Source organism: Parasteatoda tepidariorum, chromosome 11, assembly GCF_982258835.1.
Source record: "Parasteatoda tepidariorum strain Cologne lab strain chromosome 11, Ptep-v5.0, whole genome shotgun sequence".
In the NCBI taxonomy this organism is placed as follows: Eukaryota; Metazoa; Arthropoda; class Arachnida; order Araneae; family Theridiidae; genus Parasteatoda; species Parasteatoda tepidariorum.
Genome location: NC_141765.1, coordinates 95,063,822 through 95,085,322, shown reverse-complemented (window position 1 = coordinate 95,085,322; position 21,501 = coordinate 95,063,822). Strand labels below are relative to the sequence as shown.

Here is a 21,501-nt window from a genome sequence, read left to right as displayed (position 1 = left end):
TACATTTAAATTACAAACAAATTCACAGAGTTTAGACAATTTGTAAATGAGTAATAATTTTTTGCTTTTGTGCAATTTACATCTAACACCAACAATTTAATCCATTTAGTTTGAACTTATTGCTATTAATTTCTGTGAAACAAATTGTTTTTTGATAGGTTATGATGTACTAAATATTTAATATAAAAATTTGATGATTATAAACCTATGTTTTATTAGATAGTTCTGAGAAATTTATGTTAATTTTTTACGTCCAGCACCATGGAATTGCCCTGTTGTAAAAACAATTAACTAATCTAAGCTAAGAAACCATGTAGTTAGCAAATTCTTTAGATATTCTAATTTCTAATAAGAAAAAAATCATGAAATTTAAAGAATTTTATCTAGTTTTTTTTTCTATGGAATATGCAACAAGAAATTTGACAGTTTTGCCTTTTTGAATACTGAATATCTCCTACAATAATAATGCTTATTCAAAACAAACAACATTATTTAAACATTTGACTTTAGATATTGGTTTAAAGAAAATTATATCAATGAATTTTATTAAGAGCACTGTTTGGATAAAATATAGTATAAAATGGTTCTATGTTGAAATGTGAATAAATATAAAAATTTATTAGTGCATAATCAGCTGGAATTATTTACTTTTGCTTAAGGAAAATATATTAAACAATTTTTTTTTTTTTTTTTTTTGGGGGGGGGGGGTTACTCTGTATTTGCTATTTGGTACAGTTTGTGCTTAAACTACTCAACACTTTAAAACATTTTTTTATTCATTAAAAGCAAAGTATTCTACTAGCTAACTATATTATTTTCTCCACATCTTTTCAAGATGATTCATTAAAAATAACATTATAAATAAAATACTTCATAATATATGCTCTTTTCTTGTACATCCACCTTTACTTTATGAGGTAAAAAAAAAACACGCTGACCTGGAAATGCTAAGATTTTTACTGGAAAACCTTGAAAAATCAGGGAAATTTGAAACCTGATTTGAGTGGCCACCCTGATAATATATATTTTTATATTAGACTTAAATTTGTTAACTTCGTTTTTTTTTTATAATTAATTACTTTTAGTTAAGTATAAGTTAAGTTTTAGTTTAGTAGAAGTTATTATCAATCAATGTTTTTATTTGTAAATTGCATTTTTTTTATAAAGTTTAAGCATAAATTTATATTAATACTTTTCTCCTTTATTTATATATATATATATATATATATATATATATATATATATATATATATATATATATATATATATATATATATATATATATGTATATGTATGTATATATATGTATGTATATATATATATATATATATATATATATATATGTATATGTATATGTATATGTATGTATATATATGTATGTATATATATATATATATATATATATATATATATATATATATATATATATATGTAAATTGTAGAATTTGATCTATATTGTTTAATGAATGGTAATACTCGTATACCTTCATTTTTGTATGTTATGCATTTACAGCATTTTTTTGATTTATGAATAATATGTTAATGTTTCTTTTGCATGTGAAAGTTTTTTCTTACATTACTTATATATAAATTTAATCTAAGTATTAATACACTTCACATAAGTTTATATTATTACTTTATAGTATTACTTTATTTACATTTTAGTTTTTTAGTATGTTTACTTGTTTAATTTTTTTGTATTAGCAACTCTTGTTTGTATTAGCAACTCTTTTTTTTATTTCATAAATTTATGTATTAAATTCAGTTTACTGTTAAAACATTTAATACTAGTTTCCATTAATATTAGTGTACATTAATATTAGTCTCCATTAATATAAGTTTCCATTAATATTAATTTATCTTTATAAACTGTTTAGTTTCTATAAAATTTTATTTCTTGATTTACAAGATTATATATTTAAATTTTTTTGACATATTTTTCACTCGTTTTTAAAATGATTATTACTTATTAATAATTATTACTTCTGCGTTTTTTTCTTTAATTTACTAAATCTCATTTTATTTTGCCAATTAAATAATATAATAAATAATTTGTGCTTTATGTGTTTACAATTTATCCTTTCCACTATTTTTCAGTGTCAAATTTAGACTACCCTTTACTTCGTGTTTTGAGAATTGAAAATCCAAATCTGTCATATTTTTACTTAGAAAACACACTTTGGTGTCTAATAACATATTTTAGAAATAGATATACTAATTATTTGGCTTATTTAAAGCATTCATTGAAACAAAAGTTACTTAGGATGATATCCCTTTTTCCCAAATCACTGTAAGCAGTTTACATTAATAGAACTATTATTATTTCCATCTATTGTTATCCTATTTTTGTTTAAGTTTAAAAATTTGTTATTTATATTTTTTCAAAAAAATTTTTTTATCTGATTTTTAAATTATTTTTACTTTAGAATTTCATTGGTATTCCGAATTTTAAACAGTTTTATTTAATGTCATTTAAAGGTAGAATTGAATTGCTTAACTTTCGGAATTTGGTTTCCTCTTACTTTATAGGTTGAAAGTTTTCTAAACTTATGTTTGTAGAAGAAAAAAAAAATATACATACATTTTTATGAGGTTTAATTGAATATTACAACAATTAATATTTGTCACCAATTATTAGTTCTGTCAAAATGTTACTATCCATGTAATGTCTTACTGAAGAATTACTTTAGTTGTAGTCTGAATATATTGTTAGAATTTTCAGTTAATCTTGTTTGATTGCAAAATTAAATTATTTTGCTTGTAGATTTTAGATTTGCATGCTATTGTTTAATTCAAAAAATTTAATTTTATTTTGAATTGTAAATTATATTTTGAGCTAGAGTATTTTGTGTACTTTTTTCTTTAAATACTTTTAATAACTTTACGCTTAGCTTTAGTAAACTTAAAAGTGTGGCCCTAGCTAGATCTCGGGGGGTGTAAAATAAGGGAAAAAGCTTAGTGCCAAATATTTTTATTAGTACACATATAGCACACGGCCAAACAAACATAAATTTAATTAATTAAGAAAAGGAGAAATAAGTGTAAGGTCCATTCAGTTCGATGTCTGAGCATCTACTGCCTTGTATATGGTGGCGCTGTTGTAGCTTAGCTATGTGGTTGCTACAAAAGTAGTTACTATGTAGTTACTACAAAAGTAGTTGCTACAAAAGTAGTAGTTTTACAGTAAGCCACGTGTGACATATTCAATACGTTGCTTTTAACAGTGCCCTGATTAATTTTTATTTTTAAGTGATATTTGAAATTTTGAATATTCTTTTTTTTTTTTTTTGTATTTTACAGGATTAACTGCAGCCTCTATAGCTCTATGAAAGAGAAGAATTTGTGTACTACACCACTTTTCTGGTAAGAATTTTATTTTCATGCTTTAACCATCTTAAAATCTCTTTAAATTGAATAAAATGTTTTAATATTTCCTAGGTTATTTATGAAATTCTAATCACTTTATTAGAAACAAATTTTATTATCCAGTTTAATAATTTTCAAACAAAATATTAAGAAAAAATACTTTTCAAATTATTTCAGTTTCCACTTAACACTTTAAAAAGAAAACCAAACTATTATTATTATGTATAAAAGAAATTAGATTAAAATAAGCATTTTTTTTGTACGCATGCTATCTAAAAAAAGTATTTTGTACAAGTTAGTATAAAATATAATAAAAAATAAACATTGCTTTTTTGAAATAAAAATAAATTGATCCTTTCGGCCTTCCCTTCCCTGTTTTCGAATTACGGTAATATATTATCATGTATATTTTCTTTCTGGCTATGGGACTCTTAGGTAATAAAAATTCTCTAGACGGAGATTTAAGAACAGTAATTAGCATTCGTGAAAATATTAATCAACGAAAGACTATAAATTATATTTTTCGAAAATATTAATTGAATGTAAAGAAAGTATTAGTGTGGTATATCATGAGTGTATTCATAAACTAAAAGTAACTCTTGCTGTGCAAATTTTTAACAAGGAATATATTATATTTATGATTCATAGGCAGTGTTTAAGTACGAAAAAAAAGATATCTCCCTAAATGACTTCCGTTCTTATAATCGGATTTCCAAGTACTAGCGATAAGTACTCTGATTCACTAATTTTAAGCAATTTCTTTAAAAAAAATTATGAAACATAATCTCTTTACTACCTGCCCGTGCGTGTTTTTGCAGCTAACTATTTTACTAACTATTTAATTATATTCTTAATTTTCAAAGTATTATTCTCTACACAGGGGTGAGATTTTTCCGCTTTTTAGCTGATTTCCGCTTTTTTTACCTTCGTCTCTCGAATTTCAGCCTTTTTATCAAAAACTCTGATTATCCAAAAGTTAAACTTAAAAAAAAATAAATATTCCGATTTTTCAGAGAATTCAGCCATAGAAATAAAATAATTATATTTATTTCTGATTTTCAAAGATAAACGGAAAATTCAAACTATATAGCAGCCAACCTTTCGCATTTTTACTTATTTTAGCTATTTTCTCCGCTTTTACGCGCCGAAGATAAGATTTTCCTCACTTCTGCCCGCCTGTCACATAGCTCGTATTTTCGTAATTCAGACTTCCCTGCGTCAAACAAACCTTTTAGAAGTCCCAAGCCCGGAATCTGCTATCCTTTCGATTCTCATTCACGCAATTTTAATATCAAACATAACTTTTCGTAATTACGTGATTCAAAAGTTGCGCGTTGGGATTCGCGCGATTTGAATATTGTACATTGCGATTCTTATTTACGAGATTTAAAAATCTAATACGCAGGTCGTCGGGCTACCGAAGCGGGGGTGCCATCCCTTCCGCAGAGGATCAAAATTGTGATGGCATGTCTTCGGATTATCCTCCGGGATGTTTCCCAGACCGTCGCCAATAGCCCATTGTGCAGCTCTAGTGCGACGTAAATTAACAACAACCAACAACAACAACTAAAAATCTAATATCACGATTTGTATTTACGCGTTTTTAAAAACCTATGTCGTGATTTGTTCATGCGGCTATAATATCACACAACGTTTTCGTATTTATACATGATTTTAAAGTAAGGCGTTATAGGATTCGCATTCACGCGATCTAAAAATTATGAATCGTAATTTGTATTTACGCCATTTAAAAATTCTATAACGCAGAATGTATTTTCTCATTCATATTCACGTGATTTCAAAATCCATTATCGCGATTCATATTCACGCGATTTTAAAATCAATTATCGCGATTCTTGTAAAAAGTAAGTTTTTTTCTTGAATTAGTTACTATAAAGGTGCCTGTTTTTCTATCGACAACGTAAAATTTACTCACTTGGAAATTCAGCTTTTTTGCCCTTTGGCGCCAATCTCATCCCTGTCTACACTACTCCGTGTGTTATATTTTCAATGATGTACTAATATATTGTTTTAGCAATTTAATTTAGCTTTTTCTTTAACCCTCGTTCGTTTTTAAATTATTTTATATTATTGGTGAACAGCCGACCCGATTTTTAGGCTTACGACTACTAACGCACAACTCCGTAGCCTTGAAATTTTGATCTCAATCCAGAAGACAAGGGAACTTCTGTATCAAGTATCGGGAGAAATTTTGTCTTTGTGGAGAGCTTTTTGATGGAACTAACCTGCATATGCGTAACATCGAGAGTAAAACCACGAAACTTTTTTAAAAATTATTGTCAAGTTTTTAATAAAAGAAAGCTTAGAATTATTGCCAGTTAGTTGAAAATTAAACCTTATTAAAAAATTATAAAGATTCTGCTGCTTTAAAATTACTCAATCTATTACTCGATCTAAATCAGCAGGCTATATTTTCGAAAAAGGAATTTAAATTATTGGTTTTTTTTAATAGTGTTTCCTATTTAAGTAATAAAAAGTAAATGCATGTATGCGCAACTCAAAGTGTGTATACTTTGTTTTTTAAATGGATGAAAAATTACGGAGCTACAATTTTTTTTTTCTTTTTTGACGTTCAGACTTACTTTTGCCCGTTAACTTTAAGAAGTTTGCCTTTTTAAAAAAATAATGAGGAAGAAATTTGTTGAAAGAAGCTTTTAATCAACTTTTAACTAAACAATTCTCAATTTAATCATAATTCATAAAGTATTGTTATAGCAGGAAAATGATGCTCGGTAGGCTTGATTTTGTTTAACAACAAATACTAAAAATAAAAAATTGTAAAAAAAAAAAGAATTCCAGCCCCATGCTAATTTTAGAATCATCTCAAAAAAATTGTTCTTTTTTTATAACTTTAAGTTTTTCTTTATACTTAAATAAGTTATATTAATACATTTTAGGATTTCAAATTATTTTATAGCTGTACTTAGTATGTCCAGAAAATTGTTTCAATATACTTTTTTTCATAAATTATGAAAAAAATTAGTTCTTATTTCGCAGTAAAGGAGACAATAATGTTAATGTTTCATTAATGTTCAATTGAACTGTGACTAATTTTATTATCCCTAAAATTGGCATCAGTTTGGGCTAATTAATTTATTGCTTGAAACAAATAGAAACAATTTAATGTATTAAAATTATTTCTTAATTTTGTTAAGACGACAGGAAAAATGAGGGCAAGCAGTGAAAACCATCATACTATTCATGCATTTAATCATATAACTTGAGTAATTTTAAGTAAAATAAAATATAATAATAGGTGTATAATAAAACTCTATCGAAATATGCCCTTAAATATACCCTAATATGTATCTAGAATAGTTTTTAGATTGATTAGTAAAAAATATATTTTTAAACTTTTCTTTTTTAAGTTAATCGAAGTAATTGACGTTGTGGTTATTTAACTTTAATTCATGGGAAGAGTTATTACATTGTCTCATTCGACTTTTGAAATTTCAACTGTAAACGGAATTGTTTAAATTCCTAAGAAATGTTTTTTCCGAGTAGCACTAAGAAATAATAATAAATGAATAAATACAATTAAAAAAATAAGTTAACTGCACTATTTTATTTTTTTTTAGAAAGTTGCGATGAATTATAAGTCATTATTTTTTTCAAATTAAGAGCGAAAACGATTATCTTACGTAAAACTTATTTTAATATCGCGAAAACTTATTTTCATTTAATATACTTTGTTACTAAGTAAATAAGGCCAAGACTCTGAAGTGAACAAATGAAAAATTTCAGTTATATTCAAAAAATATGAAGATGTAAGTAAAAGTCGACATGTTTTCAGAGAGCCAAAATTCATACCACGTCTTTCACGTTTAGCCAGTTCTGTGTTGGGCAGTGTTTGAAGCAAATGTTTAGCTCGTTAAAATTAAGGCACCCATTTTCAAGACTTGCCAGACGTGAATGAGGAAAACGAAACTGTTTTAAAACAAAAAGGGTTTTTTTTTTCCTACCAATGGAAAATAAAAGTAAAATACAAAATGAGAAGCACCGTGTTAGCTGAGAGTAAGACAGAGAATACCAGTGCAACTCTTGCTCAACCAGACGCGTTTTGAAAATTTAAATAAATGAAAACAGTAGATAAAACAGTTATCAAAAATGCGATAAATCACCTTTTTGCCGCACATGTTTTCAATATTGGGGATACATTGAATTTCGATAATGCCAACATTTTTAAACACCCGTGTCACACCCGCATTTTGATACTCACAAATCTTATTTTATTTATACGAATGCTTAATTTCCCTTGTAGTTTCTCAACATTTCACCACACGTCAAAATGCATTTTGCCTTGTTATACCACTCTCGGCTACTGCGGTTTTTCTATTTTTTTTTTTTTTTTTTTTTTTGTCTTTATTCAATTTTTTGTTGTCTATGTCACTCTCGGGTACTGTAATTTTTTCTTTTTTCCTTTTCATATTTTGCTGGCAACTTCACGTTTTCTGTTTAGAATCGCTTCGGTTTTCTTCATTCACGTATGGCGATTCTTTAGAATAGGCTTCTATTTCTGAGTGCTCCAAACATGTCCACTTTTATTACCATTTTCATATTTTTAAGGCCAATGAAGTTTATACTTTTAGTATACTTCATTCGAATCTCAATCGTTATTTTGATAAGAATTTTATGCTGACTAAGACAAACATTTGTATTATTTTAACAGATGCGCTCCATAAAACATTAAAAAAATTGCATCTATATTAAAATTAAGAAGTTATTTGAATTTCAAGTAATCTTTTACGTTATCTTAAGTTATCTTTTATTTCAAATTAAAGTTTCAAGATTTTATATTCAGATATTTGGAATTATTGAAATTGATAATTGAATGTTGTGGAGAATATAAACGTAATAAAATACATTTGCTGCCACGATTCACTTTCTTCAAGACCTTACGAACTCAACTCTTAAAGAAAACTATCATATTAGATATATGTATGTAAGAATCATAATGTAAGTTCACATAATAAAAAGAACTAAGCAAAGAAGCAATATTCCATGATAAATACAGCAGATCGTAATTAAAGAACATGCTCTGCAAAATTTTATGGAAAATTTACGAAAATTCGTTTTAGAATGCATAGAAACATTAGTATGCTCCTTGCAAATTGTCTTTACCGCAAAAAAAAAAGACACGTAGCTCACATATTTGGCAAAATAAAACGATTTAAAAAAAAATGAATCATACAATATTCTTAAACATTCATATTTCAATACTTTTGAAATGCCATGAATAATGAACTAATTTTTTCAATAATAGAAAAAAGAAATATCGTGAATTATGTAAAATCTTAATAATGTGCATTATAATCTCTTCCAGATGCTCTACATTTTTACGGAATCTTTTTAATGATTTTCCTTACAATTATGTATAAAGAACTAATGCAAATTTGGTACAACGAAAACTTTAAAAAAGTTGAAAACAACTTATAATATATACTCATAATATACAACTTGCCACATAAAAAGTTCAGGTGTTCAAATCTTGTAAAATTATAAAAAATTTATGTATCGATTAAAATTTTTTAAAAGGAAAGCAGTCTTTGCTTTTTAGACAGAAATAAGCCCAAAAATTGTCTGTTGCCTAGAAACTTAGAGATATTTTTGTATTAACTACTAAAAAAAGTGTTCTCGATCTCAGCGAACACAATACAATAAATAATAAGGTTTCTTTTTTTTATTATCTCAACCGAGAAATACTAAGTAATTCTATCTTGTCTATCAGACAGTTAGTTTATGGTTATTAAATTACTCCTCCTAATTGCTTTCCCTTATTTTAGGACTACACTACATGTAGCTTCCTAGCTCCCCAATTTTTTTAAATTTTGTCTACACCCCTATATTGCGGGTCACGAATTAAAATATTTTATTTCATTACGGTTGTTGAACAGCAGACCCAATTTTTTTGTTTACTACTACTAATGTTCAAATCCGTATCCTCGTAATAGTGAACCCAATCCAGAAGACGAGGAATCTCCTGGATTAAGTATAGGGAGAAATATGCCATCGTGGAGGACTTTTTCTAGGAGCTAACCCTCATTTGCTTTACACGGAGAGGAAGACCACGAGAACCTCCGACGGTTAGCCTAACGGCAAGGGGACTCTAGCCCATGATCCGTCTACCACTGAGGATATTTCACGTCAGCACAGTGATCAGTGCTAGCCGGATATCGACCAGCCGTCGCCGGGATCGAACCCGGTTCTCCTTATTTGAAGGCGAACGCTCTATCCCCTGAGCCATCGGGCTCACGAATCAAACTATGAAAAAAATCATAGATGCGTTAATTCAGAGAAAATACGTTTTTGTGCCTGATTTTGTAAAGTAATTAATAATAAAAACTAAAGCCACGATGGCTGAAAGGATAGAGCGTTCGCCTTTCATTGCGGTGAGCCGGGTTCGAATCCCACGATATCTGGTCGCTACGAATTCGCATCCGGCTTGCACCAACCACTGTGCTGACGTGAAATATCCTCAGTGGTAGACGGATTATGTGTTAGAGTCCTTTGGCAGTCAGGCTAACCATGGGAGGTTCTCGTTTTTCTCCTCTCCATGAAACGCAAATGTGGGTTAGTATCATCAAAAAGTCCTTCACAAAGTCAAAATTTCTCTTAATAGTAGATCTAGTAGTTCCCTTGTCTTCAAGATTGGATACAAAATGACAAGGCTACGGAGTTGAACATTAGTAGTCGTAAACCTAACAATTTGGCTGGCTGTTCAACGACTGTTATAAAATAAAATAGCCAGAACTAGTTAATTAACATGTTTGAAATCCTTCTCTGGAACCTTTAAGATTGACACTTAGCTCGTAAAAATCGGATCATTAGAGCAAAAATTATTCAGGATATCTTTTTTCTCTCTCTTTTTTTTGGCGCATAGAAGCATTAACTGCAATTATTAAAAGTAAAAAAAAATCGCAAACTGAGATCGGACAATTATTGGCAACCACTTTCTTTTTATTTAAGTCAAAAAATCTGCCTTAATTGAGACATAAAAGAATTTAAATAGATCTTCAGATTGATGACAATTTACAACTGTTTACCTGCAATAGGAACTGAATAGTTGTAATATAGCTCGTATTATTGATCCTAAAGTATTATTGTGTCCTATTTTTAGAAAAACCAATTATGAGTTTCAATAATTTTGGCTTTATTTCATATAGATGTTGTATAATGTGAATCAGAATTATATTCGTAGTTATAATGAAATATTATGCATGATTTAACTTTGAATAAAAAGCATCGCAATTAATCAAAATAATGTATTTTAGGAATATATGATGAGGAAAGTGAATAATGCAGAAAGCTTATAGAGTTTTTAAGGAATATTTCAGTTAATTTATAGTCTCTACATCTAGGTTTCTAGGCTGTAGATAATATAAACATGAATTTTAATTATTTGTTTATGTTTACCTATAGTTGAGAAAACCATATTTAGTAATTATTTATATTTAAGGCCAAGTGATATCTAATGAGATAATGCAATTAAATGATATCGAGACTGGGATAGCCTGGTTAGTAGGGCACCGGGCCCATGTCTAAGAGAGAGTGGGTTCGATCCCCGTCGGCCGAACACTCCCCATGAATTAAATGGTGACCGGTGCACGTTAAATCTGTCGAGTCACAAAGTCCTCCATGTTAGATCAGTACCTCCTCTGGAGGTACTGATCTAGGAATTTCCTCGTCTTCTGGATTGGTTCAAAATAACAAGACTACAGAGTTGAACTTGAGTAGTAATAAACCCAAAATTGGGTCGGCTGTTCAGCAACGGTCATAAAATAACAAAATCTAATCATATCTAATGAGATATCTAATAGTATATCTGAATGAAATGTTTATTTTATTTCATTTTATCAGGAGAAAATTCTGCCATGTAATGGAAACAATCTAGAACTTGCAGGGAGGTCTATATTAGCAGAATTTCTTTAAAAATTTGATTTATTTTACATATTTACCTTACCTTATATATTTATCCCATTTTGTATGATGATATTGTATTGTAGGTAAGAGTAATACAATTTTTTCATTCATAAAAATTCTTTTTACAGAAATATGCATCCTTGGAGAAGAGCTCTAAGTTTAACAAGATCTGTTGAGGTAAATAAATAATTTTTAATAAGTCTTTTGTTTTGTATTTGTTTCATAATTAAATTTAATGTGTGTAAAAGCTCTTTTTTTGTGTGTAAAAGCTCCTTATTTTTAACAACAATGTAAAATTTTTTTTGTAAAAAGGGACATTTGTTCATTTTTCTCTGTTTGGTAAATTTTGTTTTTCATTTACAGAATATCATTATCTTTTGCCATATTAAAACTATTTCTCCTTTTCATATTTTAAGATTTTTAAATGTTTTTTCTTAAATTAATTTTTAAATTAGTTTTTGGTTACGATAGTGATAGTTTTTTCTTAATTTAATTTTTTTGTTTTGTAATATTTTTTAATGATTTTTAAAGTTTTATTTAAATACATTTTTCTATACGTATCAGTTTATCATTAGTACACTTTTAGTACAAGAGTTTTTGTGTTCATTCAATTTTTAGCTTCCAATTTTATTTTCTGATGTAATTTACGAAATTCTCAATTTCTTTTACTTAATCCATATTATATTTTTTGTTTTTATATTTCATGCCTTTAGATATTATCTTTTCGTATTTTAATATTATTTCAAAACTGTAATGTCTGTTAATTAATTTATTGTCGAGTTATTTTAATACATTTTTTTGGATTATACAGAATTCATTTTGTGTTTAATGCCTCTTCAAGTTCTTTCTTAATTTTATTTATGCAATAGTTTCACTTAACTTAGTGTGTGTTTTGCTTTTGTAACATTGGTATTGATTTTTTATTTTTTTGGTACATTATTCTGTCTACGTAGTTTTTTTTAATCTTTAGCTTTATAAATATAATATATATTCTTATATTAGAGTTTGAATTGTTAACTAGAATTTTTTTAACTACTTTTAGTTAAGTATAGGCTATTTTCAATCAATTTTGTTTTGTAAATTGTATTTTTTTGTTATAAAATTTAAGCATAAATTTATATTAATACTTTTCTCCTTTTTACTGTTTAAATTTTTATGCATAATTTTTTGTTTGCAAATTATAGAATTTGATTTATATTGTTTAATGAATGTAATACTCGTATACCTTCATTTTTACATGTTATGCTTTTGAAAAAACATTTTTTGATTTATGAATAAATAATATGTTAATGTTTTTTTCTACTTTTTTTTGTGACTACTTTTTTTTCTTCAAAATTTACACACGACTTTTTTGATATTGCATAAAAAAGAACTTTTGATAGGAATGTTTAAAATAATTAGAAATAAAGATTGAAAACACTGACTAACAGCTATTTAAAAAGAAAAAACTAAAGTTTCATGTGTCTTTCAGAACATAAATTAACAAGTTTTAGAACTTAATAAATATGTATAAAAACTATTTCTAATTATGCATTGCAAAATATATTATTTCAGATTGTTTTTTTATTAAATATTTTAAAATTTCCCCCTAGAAAACTTTGTCGAAAAATAATTTTTATAAATAATTTAACAAATTTTATTCGGCCTAATATTTGGCCAAATGTTTGACGAACCGAATGTTCCACAAAAAGGCCGAATATTCGTTACATACCTGAAAAAAAACTTATCTTCAACTAATTTTATTTTACATATTTATCTTACCTTACCTTATATATTTATCCCATTTTGTATGATGATATTGTATTGTAGGTAAGAGTAATATAATTTTTTTATTTATAAAAATTCTTTTTTACAGAAATCTACATCCTTGAAGAAGAGCTCTTAAGTTTAAGAAGATCTGTTCAGGTAAATAAATAATTTTTAATAAATCTTTTGATTTGTATTTATTTTATAATTAAATTTAATGTGTGTAAAAGCTTTTTTTTTGTATTTGGAAAACTCTTTTGATGCTATTTCTAATATTGGTCTCAACTCTCCCTTTTTTTTTATTGGAAGCCCCTTATTTTTTGTGATCACTCAAAAGTTTCTTGAAACTTACATACGTTCTTATTTTTAACAGTATTGTGAATTTTTTTTTAACAAAAAGGGACATTTGTTCTTTCTGGTAAACTTCTTTTTAATTTACAGAATATCACTTTCTTTTGTTGCATTAAAACTATTTCACCTTTTTATATTTTAAGTTTTTTCTTACCATAATTTTTAAAATAGTTTTAGGTTACGATAGTGCTACTTTTTTCTTAGTTTACTTTTTTTGTTTAGTAATTTTTTTAAAATGATTTTAAAAGTTTTATTACATTAATTTTTCTATAAGTTTCAGTTTAGTATTAGTACACGTTTAGTATAAAACATTAATATTAGTTTATGTGTTCATTTAATTTTAGCTTCCAAGTAAATGTTTTGATGTGATTTACGAAATTCTGATTTTCTTTTACTTAACTTATGTTATATTTTTTGTTTTTATACTTCATGCCTTTAGATAATATCTTTTCGTATTTTAATATTATTTCGAAACTGTAATGGTTGTTAATTAATTTGTTGTCGAGTTATTTTAATACACTTTTTTGAGTTCTTTACCGCATTCTTTTTATGTTTAATGCCTTTCCAAGTTTTTTCTTAATTTTATTTATGCAAAAGTTTCACTTTAGTCTGTGTTTTGCTTTTGTATCATATATTGATTTTTGATTTTTTCGTACATTATTCTGTCTACAGATTTTATCTTTAGCTGTATAAATAATATATATTTTTATATTAGACTTTAATTTGTTAACTTCGTTTTTTTTAATATTTAATTACTTTTAGTTTAGTATAATTTATTATCAATCAATGTTTTTATTTGTAAATTGCATTTTTTTTGTTATAAAATTTAAGCATAAATTTATATTAATACTTTTCTCCTTTTTACTGCTTAATTAATTTTATTTTGTATATATATATGTACTGTAAATTGTAGAATTTGATCTATATTGTTTAATGAATGGTAATACTCGTATACCTTCATTTATGAATGTTATGCAATTACAGCATTTTTTGATTTATGAATAATATGTTAATGTTTTTTTTTTGCATGTAAAAGTGTTTTCTTACATTACTTATATATGAATTTAATTTAAGTATTAGTACACTTCACATAAGTTTATAATAGTATTACTTTATCTACTTTTACATTTTAGTTATTTAGTATATTTACTTGTTTAATTTTTAGATTTCAATTTACTTGAATTTAAATAATATATTTAAGTTTTTGTATTCTACGTATTAGCAACTCTTTTTTTTATTTCATTAATTTATGTATTAAATTTATTTTACTGTTAAAACATTTAAAATTAGTTTCCATTAATATTAGTCTCCATTAATATAAGTTTCCATTAATATTAATTTATCTTTATTAACTGTATTGTTTCTATAAAAAAAAAAATTTTGATTTACATGATTATATATTCTAATTTTTCTTACGCATATTTTTCACTCGTTTTTAAAATAATTATTACTTATTAAAAAAAATTTTTCTACGTTTTTTCTTTAATTTACTAAATTTCATTTTATTTTGCCAAATAAATAATATAATATATAATTTGTGCTTTATGTGTTTACATTTTATCCTTTCCACTATTTTTCAGTGTCAAATTTAGACTACCCATTACTTTGTGTTTTGAGAATTAAAAAGCCAAATCTGTCATATTTTTACTTAGAGAAAACATACTTTGGTGTCTAATGACATATTTTAGAAATAGATATACTAATTATTTAGCTTATTTAAAGCATTCATTAAAACAAAAATTATTTAGGGTGATATCTCTTTTTTCCAGCTCACTGTAAGCAGTTTACATTAATAGAACCATTATTATTTCCATCTATTGTTATCCTATTTTTGTTTAAGTTTCAAAATTTGTTATTTATATTTTTTCAAAAAATTTTTTTATCTGATTTTTAAATTATTTTTACTTTAGAATTTCACTGGTATTCCGAATTTTAAACAGTTTTATTTAATGTCATTTAAAGGTAGAATTGAATTGGTTTTTCGGAATTTGGTTTCCTCTTACTTTATAGGTTGAAAGTTTTCTAAACTTATGTTTGTAGAAGAAAAAAAATGTACATACATTTTTATAAGGTTTAATTGAATATTACTACAATTAATATTTGTCACCAATTATTAGTTCTGTCAAAATGTTACTGCACTTGTAATGTTGTACTGAAGAATTACTTTAGTTGTAGTCTGAATATATTGTTAAAATTTTCAGTTAATCTTGTTTGATTGCAAAATTAAATTATTTTGCCTGTAGATTTTAGATTTGTGTGCTATTGTTTAATTCAAGAAATTTAATTTTATTTTGAATTGTGAATGATCTTTTGAGCTAGAGTATTTTGTGTACTTTTTTCTTTAAATACTTTTAATTACTCTACGCTTAGCTTTAGTAAACTTAAAAGTAGTTTTGTTTCAATTCACTGTTGAGTTTTCTAGTAATTTTGTGCTTCTATAACACAACTTTATTTTATTATTTAGGTTATTATTATTTATTTAATTACTAACACTTTTTTATCTATAGATTGGAGTTTTACTTAAATTTGTATTGTATAAGGTTTTGTATTATTGCAATTAATTTTAGTAAAATATTAGCATAATTAATTTTTTTTATTTATTTTTCTTTTTATTAATTTTTTTTCTTATTTACTTATTTTGCTTATTTATATATTTTATTTAGTTAGTTAATTTATTTATTTATTTTTATTTATTTATAGATCTATTAATTTTGCTTAAATGTTAGAATATGATTTACTTTCTTTTATATATATTTTTTATTTCATTTTTTTCATTTTAGTTTTGTGAAAGTTAATATGAATTTTTTTATTCATTTTAGTTAGTCTTATTATTTTATGTTAATTTTTCTTAGTTTATTGTTTAATTGTTGCTATTATCTTTGTTTATTGTTTCTCGTATATCATACAGAATTTGATTTTTTTTTTGTTAAATTAAAGTAAAACTTTTATTTTATGACTTTGAAATTCTTTTCCTTCATATTTTTTTTTGTTTTGTTTTAATTTAGTATTTGTTTGCATCAATAATGAGAAAAATCCTGCAGATTTTCTTGCAATTCTGAATGGCAACGGAAAAATAACATCATCCGTGAAAAAAGGAGCTTTGATTTCAGTTAATATATAATAGCCAAAAATTTAAAACATAAATTAATAATTTCTATTAATTGCGAATTAAAAAAGAATAATGTTAAATATAATTTCAGACGAACTAGAGTGTGTTTTGGAGCAAATTTAATATTGAACATTTATATCGATTATATAAATAATTTATAGCTTCTTTAGCTCATGACCTATTTACTTCTAGATGTTATCTAATTATATAACAATTTTCTGATTCAACGAACATTTTTCACTAAAAATTACATTTACTGAAGGAATCTTATCTGAAATAAATATTGTTTTTCAAACTTATAACATTCATATAAATTACGCTGTTTTATTTATTTTTCTTTTATCACTTCGATGTTTTTATTTTTTCTTCTGCATTTTCACATTGATTATTTTATTAAATTGGATACTTTTATTGATGTATTATAGCAATTTAGAAAAGAAGAAGTTTGAGGTCAACCTTTTTTCGAACACTTTTTCTGTTTCCAAACATAACTTCGAATTTATAAGTCTTCATAATGAATTTAATCTACATCTAAACATAACTTCGAATTTACAAGTCTTCATAATGAATTTAATCTACATCTATGCATTATAATAAAATAACATTTGGGCAATATCAGAAGGAAACAATATTAATCAACCCTTTATTTAACCCATCCTCCTTTTTCACTATCTATGAGAGATCATTAATAGCTACGGCAGGTGTTTAACAGTTTACTACTAAATAGATCTTTTTTTATGTCCAGACATCAGTAAAGCAACAACCTTGATTTTGCTTCACTGATAAGAAACAAAGGTCTCTGTAATCAATCTATAGTTTCAAAAAATTATAAATTTAAAAAAATCTAATTTGAAATTGATATAGATGGAATTGTTTAATTCTGTAGAAAAATATTATTTAAAAAATATTGACTCGTTTTAGAGCAAAAAATTTTAGATTGTTAAATGATTTATAATTTCTTTTCATTTATTCAGAAAATGAATGAAAGAAATTAGAGAAATATTTTGGAGAATTTTAAGCAATATTTTAATTATTTTCGGTGCATAGTTTAATTTATGGTAAATAAATTTACAATATGACAGGGTGGCCACCCACCTGGAAAACCTTGAAAACCTGGAATTATCAGGGAATTTTTTTATACTGGAAAAAACCTGGAAATATCAGGGAAATTTGGATAAAAACCTGGAAAAATCAGGGAATTTTAAAGAAAAGATGGAAATTTTTTCTTTGATAATTTGTTTTAATTTCACTTTTTTAAATTATTTACTAATTTTCATAATTTAAATTATTTCATCCATTATATTCACTTTTTTTAACGGAAATGTATCGCCAAACAGTTGAAATATCATCAATTTAGCTATACTTTGCTTGCATCAAAATTTGCTCCATTACAGCTGTTAAACTAGAATGTCACATAAAATTCTCCTACTGTTGCTAAACGAATGCAGAAACTTTTGACCGCTATGGGACTGTGCAATTTAGGAAAGATTCTGGTGTAGGTGGAAAAAGATTTTAGGATATTAGCTTCTATTTTTAAATGCTGTCTTTGGGATGAATCCATTTATGGCTCAAGTTTGTTCCGATGCTTTGGTGTTAATTTTTTTTTTCTATTTTGACAAAATGTTTTTGTATTTTTAACTTTATAAAATTCTCCAAAAATTAGTTGGTTATAATTTGATAATAGATTTTATATTGCACTCTTTTTCTGAAATTTTTTCTACTCCCATTCAAGGAAATCTATGAATTATTTTTTCTCAGCAAGCCAACCAATCACACATTTTTTTACCATCGCTGACAGCAATGTTTGTCGATAAATCGTTACAATTGTTGCATTAATGCTAATTTTTTCTATTTCATTTTAACCTTTTATAACATATTTTTAAAAAATGGTTTTTTTAAGAACCAACTATACATTAATATTTAATTTTACTCTTTTGTTGGTCAATATTTTGTACCAAAACATTTGAAAAATAAATGAAAAATCTTGCCAAATTGTCAAAATAACATTTTGAATAAAATATTTTATAATATAGGCACTTTTCTTGTACACATCCTACACTTAATAAGAAAAAAGAAACGAAAACCTGGAAATTTTAAGATTTTTATCTGGAAAACCTGGAAAAATCAGGGAAATTTGAAATCTGATTTGAGTGGCCACCCTGTATGAAAACAAAAGAACCGTCTTCCTCTTTACTACTTAGAAACGAAGGCCTTTGTTATCATTCTATAATTATAAAAAATGTGTTATAAAGAGGTAATAATAATGTACTTTTTATTACAGTGTCTACAACAAGGGAACTCAGATCTATGGGACTGCTTTACTGGAAGTCGTTAGTCAACAGACGTTGTTCAATTAATTACTACAGAACGAATGCTCTATTTATGATCGCTTGAATTGGATTCGCTTAATTATGAGCTTGATCCTCTATGTATAGATTCGAACATTTTATTTCAGTATTATATTGACAGTATTATGAGACATTATTATATTGATGGCGTGCACTGATGATCATTTATTATGCAGGTATATTCATATACCGGTATATATTCATATACTGGTGGATGTAATTAAAATAATATTTCGTGTTGGTGTCATCATTTACCTCCAAAACAAATTTTAAAATCAAGTCTAGTCCTAGCAGATACATTTTAAATTTGGAGAAAGTTATTTTTGTACTCAATATATTTTTATTCATTTTATTTTTTATTCATATATATATTACCTTGACCAGCACAAATACAAAATGCTGTGCTGAACATAAGGTGATAAACTGTTACAACGTCTTATCATTACTACAAATTCGAATAATGGGTAAATGAAAGAAAACTTTTTCGGTCTGGAAAAGTCTAATTTAATTTACGCATATATAGTTTTATAAAGAACGTGTTTCATTTGCTTGATGTGAGTTGTTAACCGATTATATCGATTAGGGTTAGGTAATTAGAAGAATAAACGTTATTTTACTTTTTCGGGGGGGGGTCAGTGATAATATAAAGCATAATACCAGGGCCGGCCCTAGACATTTTGGCGCTCCGGGCAAAACCATAATTTTGCGCCCCCCCCCCCTCCGTTTTTTTTAAAAGTAAATCTCATGCGACCATATCAGAAAGTCAAGAAAACATTGAAAAAAAATATTTAAAAAAAAAACTTTTATTAAAAACTCAATCATCAGATAACAAGATAAGCAATTTAGCACTTAAGCGAAAATTAGAAAAATTAAAGTGTAGTAATGCTAACTAAACTAATATCCTATATTATAAATAAATTCTAACTAACCAAAGTAATTAAAATGCCCTTTTTCTAACTTTTCTTTCGGCAAACTCAAGAACCAGTGATTTCAAGTCTAATTTGTCACTAATTTGGTGTTCTATAGCTATCATTGCCAATCCATTGAGACGATTTTGCGTCTGCATTGTTCTGACATAATTTTTTATTATTTTTTGTTTTGAAAAGCTTCTTTCCCCTGAAGCCACAGTGACTGGCACTGTAAGTAGGATTCTTAATGCTATGCTGAGGTTTGGTGCGAATTTAAGTGTAGCGATAAACTTGAGAACTTCAACAGGGGTTTCCTTTTTTGTTAATAGTGACGAAACAATGCTTATTTCATCGGCTAGTTCCAGGGCGTTAAGATCGCTTGAATTTTCATCAGTTAAAATTACTTCCAAATCCTTGCAATGAGCCAGTAGCTCATTTCTGGGCATGTCTTTTAGACCAAAAATCTGAAATAATTACTGTGAGTATTTAGCAAATTATATCTGGTTTCCAAGGCATTTATTGCTTGATCTATAGTGTGAAGAAAAAAATCTATTTTATATTTTTGTTTGAGGTCTTGAACGGGTTCATCCGGGCCCTCATACAAAAACGTTCTTGTTTTGCTTCTGACGTGGTGTGGTGGTTTCGAAATTAACTTCCACGTCAATCTCTGAAGGAAGCTCGGTTGCTTCTAAAATGATGCTTTCAAAAGTTTCATCTGATCTCAGGTTTTCAAAGAAGAGTTTGCAGTTGCTAAGCATATCAATAGCTTGTGACATAACAAAATTTACAGTTTGCAAAAGTTTGCTGATGGGGTTAATATGACTCAAAATTTTGTACCAGATCACAACAGAGCGTATAAATTTGAACGGCTTCAAATTATTTAATAATCCGCTAGCCTCGTCTCTGATCCTATTATCGATTTCTGAATCTTCATATATGCTGTTACAAAGCATCGTGAATTGAACCAATTTGAAGCCGCAGAGCTTTTAATGAGTTGACTGAACTTTCCCATCGCGTATCACTCAATGGTTTTAGGGTGCAAGTATCAATATATTTCCGTAATATTGCCCAGCGAAAAGAAGAGGAAGAAAAAAATGTATATAATTTTTGAACAATATTGAAGAAGTTGGCTGCCTCAAACGAGGATTTTACCATAACGTTTACAACCAAATTTAGCGAATGGCTGCTGCATGGAACATAAAATGCTCTGGGGTTTATATTTCTGATTCTTGTTTGTACTCCCGATTTTTCTCCTCTCATATTGGAACCATTGTCATGCCCTTGACCACGCATGTTTTCTACTTTAAGCCAATTTCTCTCTAGCTCTTCTAGTAAAACCTCCGACAATTCCTTAGCTGTTGATCTCTCAATGGGTAGAAAACCCAAAAAATGTTCGTTGATATTAACTTAAACTTCAGACTCTGATTCCTGTACGGAGACAAATCTTACCACAAATGTCATCTGTTCTACTTTACTTGCATCGGGAGTACAGTCAAGAATCACGGAATAATATTTGGCCTTTTGAACTTGCTCATTCATGTGGTGCTTTATGTTGTCATGCAATAATTCAATTATTTAACGTGTTCCTCTATTTTTGGATCAAACTCAGCCAATAACTGAATTAACTTCAAAAAGTTTCCATTATTGTGTTCATACAGTTTATCGCTTGTTCCTCGAAAAGCTAGAGAGCTCTCTAGCCTAGCATTTTAAGGACTGATATAATGCGTAAAAG

At 26.8% G+C, this 21,501-nt stretch overlaps 1 long non-coding RNA gene across 1 annotated transcript in view; it reads left to right on the top strand.

Annotated features, from left to right (window-relative positions):
- The window catches only part of LOC147801919 (uncharacterized), a 28,971-nt gene extending 9,493 nt beyond the window's left edge, over window positions 1–19,478 (top strand). Inside the window, exons 3-6 of the long non-coding RNA XR_015430392.1 lie at window positions 3,301–3,363; window positions 11,436–11,484; window positions 13,163–13,212; window positions 18,795–19,478. This is a non-coding gene — a long non-coding RNA (uncharacterized LOC147801919). The remainder of the gene's footprint in view (window positions 1–3,300; window positions 3,364–11,435; window positions 11,485–13,162; window positions 13,213–18,794) is intronic.
- Window positions 19,479–21,501: the final 2,023 nt, after the last annotated feature.